The sequence below is a fragment of the Lissotriton helveticus genome, chromosome 1_1 (assembly GCF_964261635.1).
Source record: "Lissotriton helveticus chromosome 1_1, aLisHel1.1, whole genome shotgun sequence".
Lineage (NCBI taxonomy): Eukaryota > Metazoa > Chordata > Amphibia > Caudata > Salamandridae > Lissotriton > Lissotriton helveticus.
Genome location: NC_136057.1, coordinates 1498813566 through 1498835912, shown reverse-complemented (window position 1 = coordinate 1498835912; position 22347 = coordinate 1498813566). Strand labels below are relative to the sequence as shown.

The following is a 22347-nucleotide window of genomic DNA, read 5'->3' as shown; positions in this document are numbered from 1 at the left end:
AGGGGGCCTTCTGTTTAGTAGAGATACTGTTGGCCTGATGACAGACAACATAGGGTTAAGTTGGAGGAGGTCAACCATTTTGCAGGTAGTGATGGAGCAAGGTTTCATACGTAAAGAGACTTGCTCGGACTCAATCCTCTCAAAATAACATTTAATGTATTAATCAACATGTTTGTCTTAATAATAAATGCATCACACAACATTTCTAGTATCTAGAGGAAGCTTACTAATGTGCTTTTACTAACAGTAACGCGAATGTACTAAGATGGCCGCCAGAACGCGGAAATTTCGCTGCGCATGTGTCTGCCACACTCATGTGGTGTGACGTCCTTAATGCTTTGGAGGGAATCTTTGCAGCTGCGCACTAGTATTAAAGATGGCTGCTTCATGTGACTACATTCCAATGCACCTGCTGCTGCTTTGAGTAACCATGTTCGTTCTGCCTAATTGTTAACGCTGTGGTTAAAATAAAGTAATGGGAACAGTGTAGAGATAAGTGGTATACAGTGCATTCATTTATTCTTTTTTCTAAAACTGTATCTCTTTGACTTTGCTACTAACTCGTATTTGGGCCTGATGTAACCCTGCTGTTCTCCATTTTGAAATCCTGCGACTGCGCAGAAGAGCTCAAGAGTCCTCAAGTCATGGCATTGAACCCGTGCCAGTGATAGTCTTGCCTGCAAAACTCTGAGAAGATGAACTACTAAACTTTGAGAGGAAGCTAAACTGTACCATTTTTTATACATTGTAATTGATATTGAAACATCCATTGTCGGGTGGAATAAAAGTACATGGGAAAATAAAATGATGGGAGGGAACGTTAATTTAAATATTTGGATGAAATGACTTCATACTGGTATGGTGTGATTACCTCTCCTTGTCCTTTTGGCCAATCAAATTGTGGGAATACACGAATTTGCAATATTGGGGGGTGGTACATTGCCCTAGAAAATGGTATAACTAAGGTAGGCTTAGTTAGTTAGATTGTCCGACTTGTCCGAATAGCTGACCTGTCACTGACCCAACGCACTCAATAGGCGATCGAGAGCGGAGGTGCTGGCGGAGCAGTCTGTCAGAAGAATCGATAACCCAATCGGGGTTAAGGAGAGGAATCAATAACCCAATCGGGTTTAAGGAGAGGAATCGATAACCCAATCGGTGTTAGAGAGGAGACTCGATACCCAATCGGGGTCCAACTATTAGCCGCAGAGAGGGGTGTGACGCTGGCGTTGCACTTAGCTGAGGGTTCCCATCCTGACCTACATCCGTCCTAGTTGGTCTTCATCTATCCTCTTCATCACCTGTCCTGAGCTGCACCTGTTCCGTCCTGTCGACATCTGCTATATTGGGAGCCCAGTATCTTTGTCCCAGTCCGTGGCCAGGGTTGGTCTTCACACCATTCTAGGTAAATATAAATCTGTGTGGGTATGTCAAAGTATTGTTTCCCTTTCATACCCTTCCTACGTTTCAATGCTTAAAGAAAGTCTCATAAGATTTATGAATATCTTTGCTTTGACCATTATCTTTCTAATTGAAAAGGCTTTAATCGCAAATGTATGGACTCTGACAATTAAGAATTTACATAGATAAAGTGTTTAACTCTTTCCCGAGTCTGTGGTTATTTTATATAAAGAATGTTATATGCTACCTATTTTCTTGCTAACTCCCTTGATCCCTTAGGACTCTAGGTACCAGTGACAAGGATTGGTGAGTCAAGGTCTAGGTTAAGTCCTAAGAGTAAAGTGAACAATAACCTGATTTAGCAAATGGACTCACCTGTTCAAAGTGTGTATATTTATGGGCCCAGGTGAGTATGGTAAATGAGCAGGTGAGCCCGCGCTCTATCAGTATTTCTTTAGCAGCAGAGTAGTGGTTAGGGTTTAGTTAAGATAGGTAGTTAAATTGTTATTTTGATGCGTATTGATTGATTTTTGAATTTATTTATATTTATTGCATGATTAATAAAAATCTTTGCAACTGGAAGAAATTCGCAATCAAGAATTTTACAAAGACAGTTAAAACAATAAAAGAAAATTAAGAATATGGATAAAAGGTCCAAGTAAACTGATACAATACATTGAATTTGTGTAAAAAGGGAGGAGAAAAAAAAAAGGCATTAATCGTTTACTGAATCTTTGTTAGTTAAAAAAAGAGTTATCTTAAAGTACAAAAGCAGATTGTTTTAGAGTCAAATTCAATCTCTGGCCTCTGAGTTTTGGATCATGGATCTTAGTTAGTTAAAAAATAGTTTTCTTAAAGTGCAAGAGCGGTTCTTTTTGAGACAAGATCAATCACTGGCCTCTAAATTTTGAAGCATGTTGACTGATTTCATGAAACGCACTAGTCTACAGGCTAATTGGATATCTTCTCCCTTGAAGCTGATCAACAGGGCTTGTCTGCGAGTTCGCACACCATTTTGATTCCAGAGCTGAGTTAGTTGGCCCCTTCGGGTACTATCTAGAGCTTTACAGCTGCATAACAAGTGTAAAACGTCCTCATTTGGATTGTCGCAAAGCCTGCATTTGAAGTTAGATTCCAGGCGTTTCCATGGGGGAAGATGTACTTTTGACGGGATTACCCCCATCCTCAGCCGCAGGTACTCTTCCTTCACCTTCCTTGAAAAGCTGGTACTGAGGTATGGCTGAGGTAAGGCGCTAGTGTAGCCTTGGATTACGAACCACCCATGTGATCTGCTGGTTAATGCTGCATTGTCATCTTCTAAGGAAAGAATTTTCACTGACTTGTTGACCAGGCGTTTGAAACACTTTTGTGAACAGCTCGAATTCCAGAGGTCTTTTAATGCAAGGGATTTTATAGCTGCTTGGAGGTAGACCGTTGCAGGGGATCCCTTATTTGTCTCCAGCTCTTTCCAAAGGTTGGCGTTCAGGGAGTCTGTTACATCGTTCTTTACTTTGTACCAGCATTTTGCATACGCGCCCTTGCGCGCAATTTGCTGCTTCTGTAAACCAAACTCCAGCCTTAGCTGTGCTGGGGAGGTATACGGAGGGAGTGAGAAAAGTATTCGAAGTGTTTTGCTGACCACATTGTCTAAAATGACTTAGTCTCTCCCTCTCATGCATTCGCTGCCATATGTTATTGATGGTAACAGTTTTGCGCGAAATATGTCCAGCAAGGGCATTACATTTGGGCCCGCTATTTTATTCTTGATATTTTTTAAAGCGATGGCCAGTGAAGTCCCTCTGTTTTTTATTTTTTCTGCATGTTGCTGGAAAGAGCCGTTGGAATCAAAGGTTATCCCTAGGTATTTGTATTCTTTGACTGTTTCAATTTTGTGGTCAAGCAGAGACCATTGAAATGTTTGCTTTTTTGATTAAAAACCATCACCTTTGTTTTTTCCGTATTTATGGTCAGGCCGTTTATTTCGGAAAATGTGCTAGTTGTATTAATAAGATGTTGCAGGCCTATTGGGGTGTGGCTAATTAATATCAGGTCATCTGCATATAATAAATCCGACAATGTAAGACCCCCTAGCTTTGGAGCGTGATGATAGCAATTGTCCAGATCTTTAGAGAGGTCAGACATAAAGAGGTTGAACAGGGTCGGTGCGAGGACGCACCCCTGTTTCAGCCCTCTCGAGGTTGGAATTTCTTTGGATAAACAATTGCCGGACCCCAGTTTTATTTTGACCCAGGTGTCTGAATGCAGTAAAATCAATAAGTTGAGCAGTTTGGAGTCCACCTCCCACTTTGAAAGTTTTAGAATCAAACGTTTTTTATTGAGCAGCAACATATCATTTAACACAGCTGGGCTGCCTACATCCACCGGCCGGCAGAGCATAATCTGGCAACGTATAAACACAGCCATAGGGTCTACATCCCTGAGGGCGACCCGGCGAGGATAAACTAGCGGCCAGATGGGGCGGCCAAGTCTCGTGTTGAAACTGCATTTTATAGAAGAGAAAAAACCAACACTGACATGAAAACAAAAGCCCACCCACCCCCTCCAACCCCCCACCCCCTCCAACCCCCCCCACCCGAACCCCCCCTCCACCCGCCTCCCCACTCCGCATCAGCCTTGCCTGCGTCTCCGCCTCTGCCCACTCCCGCTTCCCAGCCCGCACAAAACCCTCCCACTCTCCCTAGGCGCTCGCCCTCACCGGTTCCAGCGGAATGAGCTGCAGGATTTGCAAGAACTTGGGGCATGTTACCTCTCGCAAATCACGCGAGAGCAAGTGTATGAATGGTTCCCGAAGCTCCGCATAGGTCTCTCCCTTACCATCCACACAGAGCGAAAGCCTCTCCATACCCAGCAGTAGCCACAACCGTCTAATCCAATCTCTCGGGTCAGGGGCATCAGGGGAACGCCACTGCGCAAGGATGACTAGGCGCGCGGCCAATAAAGCTAGGGCTATCTGCCTTCCCCCGCAGGGAGCGCAGGGGGGACGCTTTAGGGTGTGGTAAGCCTAGCAGCACATGCTCCGGGGCCCTGGGAAATGTAATGCCAAATGCGTTGTCCACGTCGTCTAGGACCGCCTGCCAATACCGCACCAGTTTGGGGCAGTGCCAGAGCAGATGCCTAAGGGTGCCCGTCGCACCGCAGCCCCGCCAACAGAGACTCGAGCATTTGGGATCCCACGCGTGGATCCTGGCCGGGGTATGATATCGGTAAGATACCATTTTATAGGCTGATTCGGCCCCAGCCACATTAGTAGCAGTGTGGTGATCGCGATAATGCACCTTATCCCATTCTTTGTGAGTCAGCGGGCGGCCCAACTCCGTCTCCCACCCAACCTGCACCTTAGTGCGCTGTGTATGTGGACGCGCAAGAATCAGTGCGTAAAGTTCAGAAATGAGTCTGCGGTCGTCCTTCTTACAGACCACCCAGCGCTCAAGCTTCGTCATGGGGCGGGACATGTTAGCCACGTTAGAGGGTAGCGTGACTCAATGAGCGACTTGCGAGTAAGGGAAGGCATCCGACTCGAGCAGATCAAAGTACTCTCAACGGAGAGAGGAGAACGGAATCAGCCCCTCCAGATTGAAGAGGAGGCCCACCCTCTTACAGCCCTGTTCTCTCCAGCGTTGAAATACCGGCGAGGCGCATCCCGGGGGGAACTCCGGGTTGTCCACAATAGGCGTCAAGGGCGACGGGAAGGTAGTCCAGCCTCGCCTGCGCACCAGCTGATCCCAGGCGTCCAACGTCGGGGAGGTGACCGGCGATGAATATAAGCCCCAAGCCCTGTGTTTACGCGGGAGCCACAGTTCGCGCCAAATATTGCAGCCAGCTACCGTCTGGTCCATAAATAGCCAATGTTTGCTGGACAGTTAGGCAATTTGCGAACGGGGGTTTCCCAAGACCTGGTCTGATTCGATTATTGTCCCTATCTTCAAGAAGGGAGATAGGGAGAGCCCCTCCTGCTATAGCCCTATCTCCCTTCTTGACTCTTTCATGAAGATAACAGGGAGGGTTGTCCTGAACCGGCTACTATCTTGGGTAGAAGAGGCAGGAGTGCTGTCTCCGGTCCAGTACGGCTTTTGTGAGGGGAAGGGCACAGTCGAACAGGTCCTGAACTTCACACTTCTACAAGGGAAATATGTTCAGGCTAAGGCGGGCAAACTTTATGCAGCATTCGTAGATCTGAGTGCTGCTTTTGACTGCGTTAAGCACGAGTGCCTGTGGAAGGTGTTGGAAGATCTCAACGTGGAGGAGGCCATTATCTCGTTCCTAAGGCAACTCTATGCAGGGGCAAGGGCCAGGGTGAGATTCGGAACCGGGGGTGAGTGCACCAAGCCCTTCTACGTGAAGCGTGGAGTGAGGCAAGGGTGCGTTCTCGCGCCTCTTCTTTTTAACTTATATACCAACGACCTAGAGGATGTTTTGGTGTCCAAAGTTACTGATTCACCTAGAATCAATTTTAAACAAGTGGTATCCCTAATATATGCGAATGATGCCGTCATCATGGCTAGGACAGAGAGAGGTCTGCAGACAGCCCTAGATGTATATATTAATTTCATGGACTCTAGGGGTCTGAAACTGAATGTAAAAAAAACCTTCGTGATGACGTGCGCCAGGGGTAAAACTAAAGCCTGCAAGTTATTTGCATGCTGGGAGAAAGTGCAGGCAACCAAATCTTTTTCATATTTAGGAGTTGTTCTTGAGGGCGGGGGGCACTGGGGTCCGGCTATTAGGAGCAGAACCTTGTCCTTTAAAAAAGCGATTGCAGCACTTATGTCTTTTTCACGCAAGATGGGCAGAAGACCCCCCGAAATTTTACTCAAAATTTATTCGGCCAAATGTGTTAGCACGGCCACATACGGTGCTGGTGTCTGGGGTATCCAAGATACCAGGGACATTCAAATAGTAGAAAATGCTTTTCTTAGGTTCATTTTAGCGGTACCTTCCAGTCAGTCTGTGTACAACTGCCACGCTGAGCTGGGTGTTCGCCATATCAGTGACCTGATAGCGATGCAACCTCTGTTACTCTGGCATAGGGTTTGGACTGCAGCAGACCTGGAGTTGAACAGAGAGATTATCTGCGATGTTATGGCACTGGACAAATCAAACACAATAGCTTGGCTAACCTATATCCAAAAGTTTTGCCAAGACATGGGGTACCCCGAGTTCTTTACTGCACCAGAGGGCTTATGTAAGGTCACGAGGAAAGATTTAAAGAATATCTGTTGGTTCCATCTGGAATCCCTGCGGCTCGGGGTCGAGCTCAATAAGGGCTCGGTCGTGCGGCATCATATGTCGCTAGTATCTGTTAACATGCAACCCTACTTGAATTGGTGTACAAAGGGATTCAACAGGTTTTTACTTACAAGGTTTAGATTTGATATTTTCTTTCGCCTTGTTTCATTTCCCAAAACTAACGACTGGGCAAAAAAGCTTTGCAAGTGCCCCTGTGATGGGGCGGCCGAACAATCAACCCTCCATGTGATTTGCTTTTGTAAATTTTACTGCAAAGAGAGAGCCCGATGGATCAAACCTTTTCTGAAAAATAGCGGGACATGGTACCAGTGCCGCCCAGCCTTACTGTATCTTTAGTTGTTACATGATGAACTGAGTGTGGCCACTATGGTCGGCTTTTTAAAGAGTATTTTCAGAAAAAGGAAAAGCTTAATGTGTTCTTCAATCACTGTACCTACAGCTTCTTAATTGTAATGATATATATGTGTTAGGTACTGTCTTATTATGCACAATATGTATTGATTTCTTGGTGTTGCTGCTTTTATGATTTTAAAATTTTGCTAAAATCGAATAAAGCTTTTCTCCTACTGCTGGACAGCGGCCTGTTCCACTCAAGGATGTAACGAAGCATGACGCTTGATAGTAAGCCTCTATGCAAGGGAAGCCCAGACCACCCTCGGCTCGGGGAGTCGTAACCCGGGCGAACGCCACCCGTGGGCGCTTGTGATTCCACAGAAATGTGGTAAGCAGCCTCTGTAGTTTCTTCAGTGCCCCCGGCGGGGGGCTCAAGGGCAACATCTGACAGAGGTAGAGGATGAGCGGGAGGATCGTCCTTTTTATCGCCGCCAGTCGACCGAACCAGGCCAACTGCAACCGAGACCAATCCGAGACAGATTTGGAAGTCTGTTCGATCAGGAGCCTGTAGTTCAGGGCAACAGTCTGTGGGATTGTGGGCGCTAAACGAATCCCGAGGTAAGGGATGTCCGTATGGACCCACTGGAAGTCAAAGTCCTTCTGAAGATCTCAGACGTCCTCCGCCGGCACTGAGATGTTGAGGATTTGGGATTTAAGGAAGTTGACCTTGAAGCCAGCCACCGACCCGAACTCCCGAAGCTCGTGGGAGAGGTGCCGCAGCGAAGAATGAGGTTGGGTGAGCAAAAGGATCACATCATCGGCGTAGAGACTCACCTTGTGATCTCCGGCGCCAAAGCGAATCCCGTGTATGGCCGCATTGTCTCAGAGTTATTGAGCGAATGGCTCCATGTAGAGCGCGAAGAGCAAGGGCGACAGGGGGCAACCCTGTCACGTCCCGCGTGTGATGGGAAAATGCTCCGACCGACATCCATTGACTCTCACCGCCGCCCTCGGAGAGGCATAGAGGCAGCGCACACAGTTGACATAGGTGTCACCTAGCCCAAAGGTCTTCAGGACCACGAACAGGTACGACCAGTCAACCCGGTCGAACGCCTTCTCGGCGTCAATAGAGAGGAATAGGGCCTGCGTAAGGGAACGATGCACCGAGTCCATCGTGTGGAGGAGCCTCTTGGTGTTCTCGCCCCCTTGCCGCGTAGGAACGAATCCCACCTGGTCAGGCTCAATAACTCCGTCCATGCCAAGATTCCTGAAAAGAGTTTCATGTCGACATTGAGGAGTGAGATGGGGCGGTACGAGCCGCACTCCTTGGCATCCTTCTTTGCCTTGGGGATCACCGTGATGACTGCCTCGGCCATGGACGGAGTCACCCCCCCCGTCTCCCTGAAGGAGTTAAAGAGGCGCGTTAGGAAGGGGGCCAACTCCCTGCAGAACTTCTTGTAGAAAGTGGCCGAAAAGCCATCCGGCCCCGGGGACTTGGCCGTCTTCAGGCGTGCAATTGCGGAGATAACCTCTTCAATGCGTATCTCCGCGTCGAGAGCAGCCACCGAACTCGGGGAGAGGGGCGTAATCCCGCAGGTCGCCAGATAGGCCTGGACCTGATCGGGCTTGGGTGGCTCACACGTATACAGCGTGTGATAGAAGCGCTGAAAGGCCGCGGCCATGCGGTCGTCCGCCGTCTGCTCTACGGCGTTCGCGTCACGAATGGCCGGAATAGCCGCCTGTTGCGGGCGTGCCCTCAAGCGGTGAGCCAGCATCCTGCCCCCCTTATCGCCACTAAGATAGAACTTGTGCCGTAAGCGCAAAAGGGCATATTCACGCGGTCAAGATCTAGGTGCTTAAGCATGCGCCTCTTCGTCTCCAGTTCTCTCCAAACCCGCTGCGCCCCGGTTCGCTTATGGATCGCCTCTAGCCCCCGCACATCACTCTCGAGCTCTTCCCGTTTCTCCCTGCGCAACTTAGCCAGCGACGCCGAGACCGCTATGCAATCGCCTCTAACCACCAATTTAAGCGCTTCCCACACCGAGCTCAGCGGCATGTCGTCCACGTCATTGGCCGCGAGGTAATGCGTAATCGAGTCTCGCAGGCGCTCCACCACTGAGGCGGAATTGAGGAGAGAGTCGCGCAGGCGCCAGCCCCCGGACGATCGCGTGCACCCGCCAACGACCACCCGCACGGAGATGAGGGCATTATCGAATAGGGAGCGCAGGGCAATCTCCGCCGAGGAGAGCTGGGGCATGAGGGAGGTAGAAGCAAGGAAGTGGTCTAGGCGTGCGTAGGTTTTGTGGGCCGCCGAGTAATAGGTGTAATCGCGCTCTAGCGGGTGCAGTGTACGCCAAACATCGTGAAGTCCCCCTTCTTGTAACCACAATAGCCCCCCTTTGGATAAGGCCCCAGTTTGATGCAAGCGCGCTTCCGACCTATCTAGGGACGGGTCCATAACCACATTCAGATCACCCCCCACCAGTACCCAGGGGTCAGGAGACGCCAGAGCGTCCGCAAGCGCGGAGGCCAGGAAGGATTCCTGCTGAACATTAGGAGCGTATAGAGAGCCTACCGTAAGGCGGGTGTCGCCCCATTGGATCCTGACAGCTAGAAATCGGCCTTTGATGCCAACCACTGGAGACAATATTTTGCAATGCGCTTTAGCACTGATCAGTATCCCTACCCCTTGTTTCTTCGTAGCGCAAGAGGACCACATTTGTATTGGGAAGTGCCCATCTCTCATTCTCCTAGTGTCCTTGGAGAGGAGGTGCGTTTCTTGCAGCAAGCAGATATCGCCCTCCGCCCCCTCCAACAAAGACAAAATCGCCGCACGCTTTACCGGGCTGTTAAGGCCCCGTACATTCAGACTAACAACTTTCAAATCTTTCCCCATCATAAAGGCAAAACACAGATAGCGCTACTAAGGCAAGGCACACCACCTATCGGCAGTGGGACATTCGGCGTTGAAATGGGGACCATTAACGGCTGATGCAAAGTCCCCCTCCCCCCACCCCCCACCCAACTTCCCACCCTCCCCCCCCCAAAGGAACCTCCCAAAAAACAAAACCCCCAACAACATGACAGAACCCCCCCGCACAATAGGCAAAAGGAGGGAACGATAGTCTGTCACAAAAGTCCAAAGGGCTGGGGGCATGGACTTGACCCCACCAACCACCCAAGCCCTGATGCAGGACATCACGCCTGGCGGGCACGACAGTACATTACCCATCGTAGTCCAGACAGGTCCCTCCGACACCAGCCACCATCCTGCAGAGGTCAAGCTTACGAAGGCAGGGATCAGGATCCCTCCGGGGTCTCCGTCACCCTCGCCACAGACGCCACGGCAGCTCCCCTCTCCTTTAGGCTAATGGATAAGTCCGGGCCTGCAGGTTTCGCTGGTTTGCCCACTGTGTGCCACTCCGTGGAGCGACGACGACGTCTCGAGGGGGAGGACGAGGCCTCCAACGGGGCATCGGGGCCATCCAGCCCCAGCAGTTCACGAGCTGCCTCCAAGGACCGCACTTGGATTAACTTGCCTTTCCACCTGAAGACCAGTCTAAAAGGATGCCCCCAGGAATAGGGGACCCCTTGCTCACGCAGGAAAGTGGTGATCGGCCAAAAGTCTCTCCGTTTGGCCAGAGTGGAGGTCGCCAAATCCTGGTACAGCACCGGGCGATGGTCACGAAACACGAGGGGATTGTGCTCGCGCGCCTTCCTAAGAATCCGCTCTTTAAGCTGAAAATCGTGGACGCATACCAGGATATCAGGAGGAGGTGCATTGGCTCCCCGCGGGAGGCCGACCCTATGAACTCTGTCCAACTGAATCTCTCGGAGGTCTTCCTCTTGCAGGACGTGGCGAAAGAGGCCGTCGACGTATTCCCGTAGGTCTGCTCCCTCTCCTTTCCACGGGACAGCTCTGATCCTAACATTATTGCGCCGGGATCTATTCTCTAGATCCTCCGAATGAGCCTGCAGGTCGAGGTTCTGCTCTGTGAGACGTAGGACGTCTTGCTGAAGCTGATGTATGTCCTCGGCCGTCCCCAAGTCATGCTCCTCCAGGGTCGCCACCCTGTCTCCAATGGCGTCGACATCCCTCCTCACTTCCCTCAAATCCGAGGCTAGCTGAGTCCGCAGCTCCTGGATGTCCTCCTTTATGGCTGTGAAGAGCTCTCGCATGAATGCTTTGGTGCCAGGAGCTTCACTGTCATCCGAACTGGGGGGCTTATCGGCCACCGGTGGGGTGCGCAGCGGCGAGCTCTTCGGAACCCCGTCCTTCGGGGGCTTGTCCTTCTTCGGCCTGTTCGACGCCATGCCCCTTCCTCCCCCCCGGTGAACCAAGGCAATGGCCGGCGCTCCGTCGCCTCCTCCCCCCGGCGCACCAGGGCAGCGGTCGACGCGTGGCACTCGTGGGTCGAATCGTGGGGTGACCCAAGCCGCTCCGACACCAAGGGCACAGTTCTACACCCCCTGCGGGCCCTCTCCCAATGGCCCTGCCCCGCACCTGCGGGCCCGATCCAGCTGCACCTCCGCTGCTAGGCCAAAGCGTGTCGTTGCAGGCCCCGCCAGGGGGGGCACGAACGCGGCACAGTTGGCGCCCAACGCGCTTTCAAAGCGGAGCTCCGGGGCCGATCCCCCTCGCGAGGGTAGGTCTTTCCGCCGGGACACAGCTCTCACCGGCGAGACCACGGGGCGGCAGGGCGGCCACCAGGCCCCAGCTGTCTACCAGGTGCTTCACTGCTCACTATGGTCCAGGTGTGTCGTCAGCCTCATTCCGCACCTCGAAGGCCCCCAGATGCTGCAGGCCCGGCCCCCAGCTGTTGTAGGCCCGCGATCCACGGGCTCGATTTTCGCGCCGGCGGCTTCTCAACTCACGAGTCCCACAGGGCCCAGGGGCGCCAACGCCACGTCGCTGGAGGAAAGCACTGCTCGCTATTGTCCAGGTGTGTCTTCAGCCTCACTCCACACCCCGCAGGCCCCCAGATGCTGCAGGCCCGGCCCCCAGCTGTTGTAGGCACACGATCCCTGGGCTTGATTTTCGCATCGGCGGCTCCTCAACTCACGAGTCCCACAGGGCCCAGGGGCTCCAACGCCACGTCGCTGGGGGAAAGCACTGTCTCGATAGTCCCCACAGACCGCCCCACTCCGATCACCAGCAGGGAAGTGGGGGTCACTTCAGGAGGGCCGTCTGGGCCGCCAACGGTCGGCAATGTAGGCCGGCGATCCCTGGGCTAGATTTTCGTACCTCCGGGCCGCTGCACAGCTCCCTTGCTTCCTGCAGCCCAGCGCGCGCTCACCTCAAGCAGCGACTCCGCAGCTCAGTCACCAGGAGGTGAAAAGACGATGGCGCCTGGGGTTCATTTCGAGCTGGCCCGGGGCAGGAAGCAGGGCACAGGCTCCGTCAGACTCCGCACCGGACGGCCCAGCTCCCAGCACCAGGCGAGGGCAGCGTCAGCTCCAGGCTCGCTTCCCCCCCGTCTCTCACTGCTGTCGGCACTCCGGGAGGTCCCGTTTTCAGCACCGGGCCCCGGGGGGAACAGGGCGACAGAGGGTCTCGGGTCAAAACCGTGCAGGAGGGTGCTGAACAAAGCTTGGATGATTCGGCGCCGGAGGGACCTAGAAACACGTCCTACTCCGCCGCCATCTTGGCCACGCCCCCCCACTTTGAAAGTTTTGACCACAATTTCCCTCTGTCTATGCTGTCAAAAGCGGCTGAGAAGTCGATGTAGCACGCGTATAATGTTTTTTTGCGTTGGCAGCGTCTATCAGCAGGGAAAGGGCTAGAATATTAGTCGAGGTCCCTAGATTTTTTTGAAATCCAGTCTGGTTGGTGGGGATTAATTTATTTATTTGATGCCCAGGAGGTTAGTTCTTCCAAGAGTAGCCCAGAAAAATATTTAGCATCTATATCTATTAGAGCTATGAGTCTGTAGTTCTTAGGCTCGTTCTTATTGCCTTTTTTATAAATTGGAGCTATTATTGAATTATTGAAATAGGGGAGAGGGGTTGGCCTAACGGCTAAGGCGCTCGACCTCGGACCTGGGGAACTCGGTTCGAGTCTCGGTAACGACGCCAAAAACCCCCTGTGATTCTGGGCAAATCACTTAACCTCCCCGTGCCTAAAATGAAAGTGTGTCCTCATGTAAACGTAACTGGTGCTATGTAAAGCGCTCTGATAACTGATTCGGTTCGGTTCTAGTTCGCGCTATATAAAACTCTGCAAAAAAAAAAAACCCTTCCAGGATGACGGAAATTGTTCAGCCTTCCAGATATCGATGAAGATCGGGAGCACTTGTTCAGCCCAATAAGTTGGATCTTGTTTATAGATAATGGGAGGGATACCGTTTGGGCCTGGGGCTCCCTCCTTTCGTCCTTTCGCAATTCTTCCCTTCAACTGCTCAATCGTACCTGGGAAATTGGTGTCCACAACTGAAGGCGTTAGAATCATCGCGGTCTGCTTGCAAAATTCAGAAATTTGATAGCCCAAGCTTGGCATTTCATCGTTGAAGTGTTTGTACAAGTAGTTTACCCAGCTTGCCTCTGTGATATGGGAGTTCACTCCGGGGGCATTCGGATTGTCTATTTTATTAACAGTGTTCCAAAATCTTGAACTGTTCTTTTTTGAGTCGTAAAGTAGTTTTGCCCAAGTTTTTTCCGCGGCTTCTTGTTTGATTTGCCACAGGATTTTGTTCTTTTTGCATTTTAGTGATCTCAATTTGGACACTAAGCCATTGTCACTCCAATCTTTCCTCAGCCTACGAAGCGTGCTGTTAATGGCTGTTTTTATTGCTCTTAAATTATGGGTTAAGGTGGATTGGGGGTAATTTTTTGGCTTGCTGATCGAGCAGTGCGATATAGTTTTTTGGCATGTCCGTAAGTCACTGTTTTTAACGAAATTGGGCTTGGTGTTCGTTAGGCCAAAAGATTTCAAGAAGGATTCCCAGGCGAGTATTTTGTTATCGTTCTGCTCCACAGCGCTTTCCCAGCTCGTCTTTGCTTCTTGCATTAATCGATCCGGGTTGCTGGTGTTACACTTAATTCTATTGCAGTTTGCAGAGGTCAGTAGCTTTGGGCCATTTGCTGGAAAAGTTGTCGCTGTCCCTTGTGCTCTTAGTGTTAGTTCTTGCGGAAGGTGGTCACTGCAGTCAGATATTCCGATTTTAAAGTTTTGTGCTAATACGAACAGTGAAAAGGACAGGAAGGTGTAGTCGATTGCTGTTGATGTCGTCGAGTTGTGAAAAGTTGCTGCTTGGGGACAATCCCCCGGGATTCGCCCATTTACCAAAATCAGACCCGAATTGGTTAGATCTTCTAATCAGCTCTTTGATACGTTTGTTTGTTTGCCCCAAGGGCACGCTTCCAGAGGTGGAATCCCCCTAACATACAAATAATCTTCCATTGGGTAGTTCTTCCCTGTTGATTTCGAAAGGAACATATTAAAGTCTCCTGAGACAATAAGGTTCAAATTGTCCACTTCCGTTACTAGTTTGTTCAGTTCTGTCACCAGGGTAGTAGCAGCGTTTTTTTTTCCTTTGGGTGCAGAAAGGTATTAACCACAATTAGGTCTTGCCTTTTAGATCCCGGAGTTAATATTTCCAGCTGGCCTGCAATTATCCCATTTTCAGATCCTGAAAAGTTTTTATTTAGCAGTTCTTTTACGTGGTTTATTGATTGAATCGAAGTGTATATCGTTAAACCACCTTTTTCGTGACCGTATTTTGAAATTCTCCTTGCTGGGAGGTGGAATGATTTGAAGCCCTGAAGATGGTACGGCTCTACTGAGTATTACGTCATACTGCTGAAAATATAGCAATAGATCCTTGTTGGTAATTTTTGCTCCTTGTCCGTTTATGTTCCAAGAACACAGTTTAAGTCACCGATTTTTATTTGTGGCGTTGTCAGATCGCTCTACAGACTGTCATTGGCTGGGCTGTCTAGAGTTAATTGTTCTTGCGATCCAGTCCCATTCTTTATTTTGAGTTGGAAGATCATTAATTTTTTGCAGGAGGGGTGTGCTGGCCTTTCGTTCAGTTGAGCTACCTCGCGCTCCTCTCAGTATAGATTTTATGGGAATATCTGACGGGCGTTTGCTCAGAGTCGAGTTAACGTTTTCTTGAGGATCGCGAAGTAATGGAGCTGGGTAGCCTGGGTTGAAGGAGGGTTTAATTCGAATCCCCCATGCATTTAATTGATTTTCCTCTCAAGATTTTTTTCGCGAATTCTCCAGAGTTCCAAATTGTTTTTGTTATTTCCTGCTCTGACAGATGTTTGAGTGTGATAAATTCGACAACATCTAAGTCGGGAGAGGTTAGCATAGCTAAAGATGTAATTGAGTTCAGGACTCGTAAGATGTTACTTCGGTTTAAAATATAATCGCGGCCTTTGGATCTGTAGTCAGGAATGAAGAGTATTGTTTTAGGCTCTTCATGGTTGGTGACCTCCTGTCGCTGGTCCATGTTTGATGCCCGTTCTGTGCTCTTACAATTATTATATATTTGTGGGCTTTGTTCCCTTTGGGTCGGTGGACCTGAATTGGCAATTGATACCCGTGCTTTACTGTTGGAGTTCCTGTAGTCTAGGGGTGGTTGGTCTCTTTGCGTCCGTTGTCCCAAGTTGGCAGTTGGGTCACGAGGTTCGTACTTGTTGCTGTCCTGTTTTTCACCCGATGTTAGTTCTGTGCTTTGGGATGGCCCTGGGCACTGCTTTCTCTGGATCAGAGATTCCTTGTCAAAAATTACCTTAGGTTCGTTTTTCATTGCTGATGAGGTGATGCTGATGGCAGTATCCCAGGGATTCATTCCTCCAGTTGGTTGTGCCACCGGATTGACAGCAATTCGTTGGCCCGTTGACTTAAAATTGAGGGGTTTTTTGTACTGTTACTGGTTGCCCCAAGTTCATCTTGTTCACCAGCATCCGCAGCTGTTCCCCTTGTAAAATCGGCTTCTGTTAGTTTATTGTTGGCTGGTATAGCCTCTGGGCTTATTAGAGCAAGTGAAGTTGGAGGGCTTTCCCTAGGCCTTTGGTTTTGTTCGTCCTTAATGCCTCTTTGTTCTTTCACTGATTCCGTCAGCGATTTGTTAGCTTGTGGGAAGTATGATTTTATTGAGCCCATCTTATTTCTCCCTTTTCTCTTCATTTTCCTTCTTTGTTTGGCTGACTGTTGTTTGTTACATGAGTACTCCACACTTTCCACAGTGGCGGCCGGCTCTCTAGTTGAGGTCTGCTGTTTTTCATCTTGCCGGGGCATGGAGGCGCCTCCCGTTTGTTTTGGATTCCGGTCATTTGGTTCCTTAGAGTAAATAAGTAGGTTATTTGGGGCCGTTGCGCCGTAGGGCATAACCACCGGTTGGGTTTTTTCCATTGTTTCGCAGTCTGGGTTTTTTCTTTTCCTGTTTGCTTCTGCCCATGCTGCTCTGTTGGAGGTGTTCTCAGATTTTATGTCTAATAGGAGCTCACTCATTACATCTGGTAAAGATGATAGTTTATCGATGATTGAGTAGCATGTGCAGCTTGGCGGGTTAATTATAGTTTTTGATTGAACTCTTTTGATCAACTCGTTCAAATCTAGTAACTTGGTATCGATGTTAATAACATGGGTGGTTAAGCGGGTTAGCAGATTAAGTTGGATATCCATCTTATCCGAATGGTATTCCATTGCTTTTGACGTGAGGTTCATGGTGTTTAGCAGTGATGCCCAAAGACCGCTCTCTTCTGTGTTTAGAGTCTTTGGGGAATCAACCGTTTTGGTTTCCGAGTCATGAGGTAACATGACGCCTTTTCCCTGGGTGTTTGTAGCCACCAATTTCTCCCTTTGTTCCGTTGTCAAGAGGGATGCACTGTTTGCTAATACTGACCCTGGGAGCTGAGTAGTAGTTGTAATAGTTGAAGCCAAAGATCCCACTTGCGGTGGAGAGTTTAGTGCCAAAACGGTGGAATGTGCAGGTTTTAGTAGCACGTGCTGGATCATGTTTAAACCAGGGTGATTTATTTGGGGTAGGCTGTTTGACTCCAGAGCCGGAACAGGGGACTCGCGCTTTAATTTTTCTGCTGGAGTAGAATGGAATGTATACATTTGAGGTGATGAATGATCTAGGTATTCATTGAGAGAAGGCTCATTGGCTTGATCGTCGGGCTCATCTCCTCCTGATTTTCTTACCACGCTTATGTCCTTGCTTGATTCCAAGATTTTATTTTCCCACCGAGGATTATTTCCGTTAACTTCAGTACCTTGAAGACTGTTAGCTGAGGGGCCCCCCCAGCACGGCCGGGGCCCCGCTCGAACGTTATCTGCCACAACTGCCAGCGGGTCGGTCACTATGCCAATGACCCCCAATGCCCGATGAACCAACGGCCCGGCACCACTGGTCCTCCAAACCGCCAGATCGCGGCCGCCTCACTGGGAGAAGAAAGGGGCGAAGAAGAGAACTATGACAAAGACCAGACCGAGTGGGAGCCCGCCGCCATGTCCCTGGTATGTCTAGGCGAAAGAGACATGGTCCCCCGGGCCCCGATTCCGGGCAACACTCAGAAGTACCGCCAGTGGGTCACCATTAATGGGCACCGGGCCGAAGCCCTCCGCGACACCGGAGCCAGCATGACGGCCGTCCGTTGCCACTTGGTGACCCCTGACCAGATCCTGACCAATGTGCTGTGCCCATTAAGGTCGGCGGACAATTCAGAGAGCCTGTGCCAGATGGCCTGAATCCCCTTCGAGTGGGGGGGGAGTGGCGGGCATGCTGAAAGTGACCGTCCGAGACGATGCCCCCGTGGACTGCCTCCTCGGGAACGACCTAGAAAGTTCCCCCTGGGCCGACGTCGAGCGGAGAGAGCATCTGGGGATGCTAGGCCTTCCAGAGTGGGTCTGTGCGACCACCCGATCCATGACCGCCCGGGCCACCATCCCGACTGAATCCACCCCGACTGAAGAACCGGAGTGGCCCGCGCCGCCGCCGCCCTCCGTCCCCGAAGACGCCGACCCCGAGCCCGGTCCACTGGGGCCCAACCGTGAAGAAATTGCCGAGATCGGCGACCTCCCGGAACTAGCCCAATGGCGCCAAGAAGGTGGCCCCACACGAGAGCAGTTCCGTCAAGAACAGAAAGCGTGTCCCTCTCTCGAGGGGACCCGACAGCAAGCCGCCGCTCAAGCCGCCGGAGACCCATCGGGGTCCCACCGGGTCTATTGGGACAACGATCTCCTCTACAGCGAACAGAAGATTGCCGAACTGGGGGCCAGCCGGGTGCTAGTGGTCCCCCTCCGGTTCAGAGACTTCCTCCTGAACCTGGCACACGATGTGCCCCTCGCCGGGCACCTGGAGCAGGACAAAACCTACAGCCGCCTGGTGACCCATTTCTACTGGCCAAAAATGAGGAATGATGTGAACAATCACTGCCGGACCTGCCCAACCTGCCAAGCCAGCGGGAAGAGCGGAGGGAAGCACAAGGCCCCCCTTCAACCCTTCCCAGTCGTCAGCACCCCATTCGAGCGAGTGGGGATTTACATTGTGGGGCCTCTGGAGCCCCAAACCTCTCAAGGGCACCGTTTTATTCTCGTCCTGGTGGACCATGCCACCCGCTATCCCGAAGCCATCCCTCTCCGGACCGTGACGGCCCCCGTGGTGGGCCGGGCGCTGATGGGGATCTTCTCCCGGGTAGGCTTCCCCCGAGAGGTCGTCAGTGACCGGGGTACGAACTTCATTTCCCGATACATGAAGTCCCTGTGGCAACAGTGCGGGGTCACGTACAAGTTTACGACCCCCTACCACCCCCAAGGGAATGGACTGGTGGAACGTTTCAATCGAACCCTCTTCTGGCCAGAGAAGGCGAAGTGTGGGTCGGGAGCGGCACCGCGGGGGAGTCTCGGTTCCTGTTCTGGCCTCCTCCGCCGCCTCGCGGGCGGTGGGGCCCCTGGGGAGCTCGGCCGTAGTCTCCCATCGAATTCCGGGGGACCCGGGTGCTCACCCATCGATCGGCCTCGACGGCGAGTTTACGTGGCTCGGTCAGCTTGCTGTCGTGGAGATGCTGCCTGAGTTCGACAAAACAGTTGTTGGAGAGGTGCTCCCATACAATGAGGTTGAACAGCTGCTCGTAGGTGGTGACCTGGCTGCCTTTGATCCACCCCTCTAGGGCTCTACTATAGAAGTTCACGTACTCCACCCATGTAGTACCGGGGATTTTCTTACAGTCTCGGAATCGCTGCCAGTACATCTCGGGGGTGAGTCCATAGCGAGTAAGGAGGGCGGCTTTCATATGTTTGTAAGAGGTCATCTCGGCGTCTGGGAGCTCTAGCAGGGCGTCTCTCCCTTCGCTGACGAACTTCCCCCACAAGTCGGCACCCCAGTCTTTTTGGGGTACTCGATGAGAGGCCATGGCTACCTCGTAGGCCTTAAACCATTGTTGGATGTCGTCGTTTTTATAGTATTCTTTGACGACATCTTTGGGGATGTGGACCTTCGTGTCCGCAGTAGGAGGTGGGCTCCGGTTCCCGGAGGCGCTGGCCTCACCATTTTTGGCCTTGATCTCAAGTTCTTTTAAGCCACGCTCGTGCTTGAACGTGAGCTTCTTCTCCTCTAAGTCCCTCTGCCTTCGTTTCTCCTCCAGGTCTCCTTGCAGCCGTAGTTGCTCAAGGGCTATCTTTTTCTCGGCCAGCTGTAGTTCTCCGTCCAGACGGAGTCGGGCGAGCTCCAATTCGTGGAGCCGGCTCCTTTCTCGTTCTCGGGCGTCTTCGTGGGAGGGGTCCGTGTCTACGTTGGTACGTCTTTCCTCCGCTGGGGTTGCGAGGTTTTCCGGGTGCATGTCTGGGACCGTGTCACCTTCGACCTGGGGTGGCGTCGCTCCTGCCTCCACCCATGTTTGTAGGGCCTGCTTGAAATCGTCCTTGGTGCTTAGTCCAGTGGTAGCGATGCCCAGGTCCTTGCAGAATTGTTTCAATTCTTTGTGGTTATATTCTTCCAACCGTTCCTTCTGGAACTCCGCGGTCGGTCTGGTTTATTTGGTAGTCATGGTTGTGGTGTGTTTCTGTCAGTAGCGGGTGAGTCACTCTCTGTACGATTTGCGTCGGCTCGGATCGCACCGCCTGCCACCAATGTTAGAAAGGCGATCCCAGGGGGAGGCAGAAGCTGTCTGACTGACCACCCCGAGACCCACCTCTCCTTCTGGAGTTGGCCGAGCGCCGTCGAGAGGCCTCCTGGGTGAGGTTCCTCTCCTAGAATCGTTACAGCCGAGCAATCACACCACTACAAATGGACACCACACAAGAGGATAGATTCTTAGAGTCTTTATCAGCAATCAATGCAGGTTCTCTCAGCAATATATATACAAACGGATCGAGGGATCCTTAATGTCTCGGTAACTGTGGGAATAAGGTAGCGGGACAGTCTTAGTACCAGCCTGACACAGGGATACCCTACGCTCCGCTCTCAATCCTCGGGCTGGGGGGTTCCGCAAGGTCGAGCCGCGACGTCGTCAGCAGGGCTCCGGAGATGGTTCAGCGAGGTCGGGCCGCAGCAGCGCCAGCAGGGCTCCGAAGATGGTTTCAGCGAGATCGGGCCGCGACAGCATCAGCAGGGCTCCAAGGATGGTTCAGCGAGGTCGGGCAGCGGCAGTGCCAGCAGAGCTCCGAAGATGGTTTCAGCGAGATCGGGCCGCGGCAGCGCCAGCAGGGCTCCGAAGGTGGTTCAGCGAGGTCGGGCCGCGGCAGCGCCAGCAGGGCTCCGAAGTTCCAGGGTTCAGAGTAGCGGGTTCTTTTCAGGGTCAGCCGCGATTCAATCTGCAGGGCTCTCAGCTCCAGGATACAACTCCCGACCCATTCCAGAGCTGCCCCAGATATAGGTCTGGAGTCCTTTGATGTCCGGACCCTCTCGCCTGGGGGTCAGAGGGGCCGGAATGAGAGTGTCCAGACACTCAGTAGGGAGGTGGAGCCAGCGCCCAGGGAGGCCGGAGGGCGATCGAAATCAGGCGTCCGGGGACGGCTGGAGGGCCATCGAACCTCTCCTCCTCCTTGATCCGTCAAGTGGCCACTTTACCACCTGGTCGGATCTTGGTGCCTCGATGTCGGGGCCTGGGATGGCGGCCCAGGATAGGGGCCGGACCAGCAGAGTGGGGCGAGTAGGGGTCGATGTGTTCCTGAGGGGGAGAGCCGGGGGTCGCCAGGAGTGGCGGCTCTCGTTGAAGGTTGGAGAGGGTAGTTTCGGCGGGGAGGACCGGGGTTGATGCCGTCCAGGGCCCGCCATGCGGGAGGAGTGGGACCACGCCACGATGCCGGGTCCAACAGTGGCCTGTGGTTCTGTCCAACTTTTCTGTCCCGGCTTCATCTGCTCTCGGTTTTTTTGGGTGGTCGGGCAGAGTTGGTTCCTGCCTGGCCTCCTGGGGCTGCTGGGTGCTGTGGCCTCTTGTTCCATCAGCTCTCGAGTGTGTTTGAACCCTGGGTAGTTCTGGTCTCGGCTGGTTCCCGTGCCTGTGTGTCTGCTGGGGCTTTCCGCTCCTTGTCGGGCTCTGTTTCCTTGTCTGGGCTCTCTTTTGGGTCCTGGCTGGAGAGGGGTGGACCTCTGCTGTTGTGGCAGCGTCCTCTTGGGTCCTTCTAGGGTCCTGTGGCTCCGGACCTGTGGGCCTCCTGTTGGTTGGGCTGGCCTCGGACGGGGTCTCCTGGGTTCTTTGCCTGTGCTGCCCTTTCGGGCTGCTGTTGGATGTGTTTTGCCGGGCGTTTCCTGGGTTTTTCTTTCCTGGTTCTGGTATCCTGGCTCGCTTCTGCCTCCCTTGCCCCCCGGGCTTTGTTCCTGGTGAGGGTCTGTTTGGGTGCCCCCGCCTCTGTGCTTGGGGTGCGGTTCTGTGGTTGCTCTGGCCTCTGTGGGCCTCTTCCTCCTGGAGTTTTTCCTGGTGCTTAGCCCTCTGCCTTTCTGCTTCCGTTTTGGCCTTCCCTGTGGTCCTGCGGTATGGTGCTGGTGGTTCCCGGTTCCTCCTGCCCTTTGTTTTGGTCTGGCCTCTGCGTGGACTGCTTCTGGGTTGTTGTCCCTGTCGGTCCTCCTGCGTGGTCGGGGTTGCTTGACTCTGGTCCTTCGTTCCTGCTTCCTTTGGCGTTTTTTGCCCTGTTTTCGGCTTTTGGCTTGGCTCCTCCCTGGTGTTGCTGGGTTCGGGCCTTGGGCTTGTGGCCTGGTTGCTGTGCCGCCTGGGGCTTTCTTTTGTCCGCCGCTGCTCCTGCCCAGGCGGGGGGTGGGGCCCCTTCCCCCACCCCCGCCGTAACAACTCCACATCAGAACCATTTGGGGAATTAAAGAACAAGGTAGTTCACGGCTTCAAGTCAAATTCCAGCATTGGCCCAGAAATCTACAACTCAATTATTTTGGTAAGGAG

At 52.2% G+C, this 22347-nt stretch overlaps 1 protein-coding gene across 3 annotated transcripts in view; it reads right to left on the bottom strand.

Annotated features, from left to right (window-relative positions):
* Positions 1 to 22347, bottom strand: part of LOC144828472 (uncharacterized) — a 766726-nt gene that overhangs the window by 472840 nt on the left and 271539 nt on the right. The gene's annotated exons all lie outside the window — the stretch shown is intronic.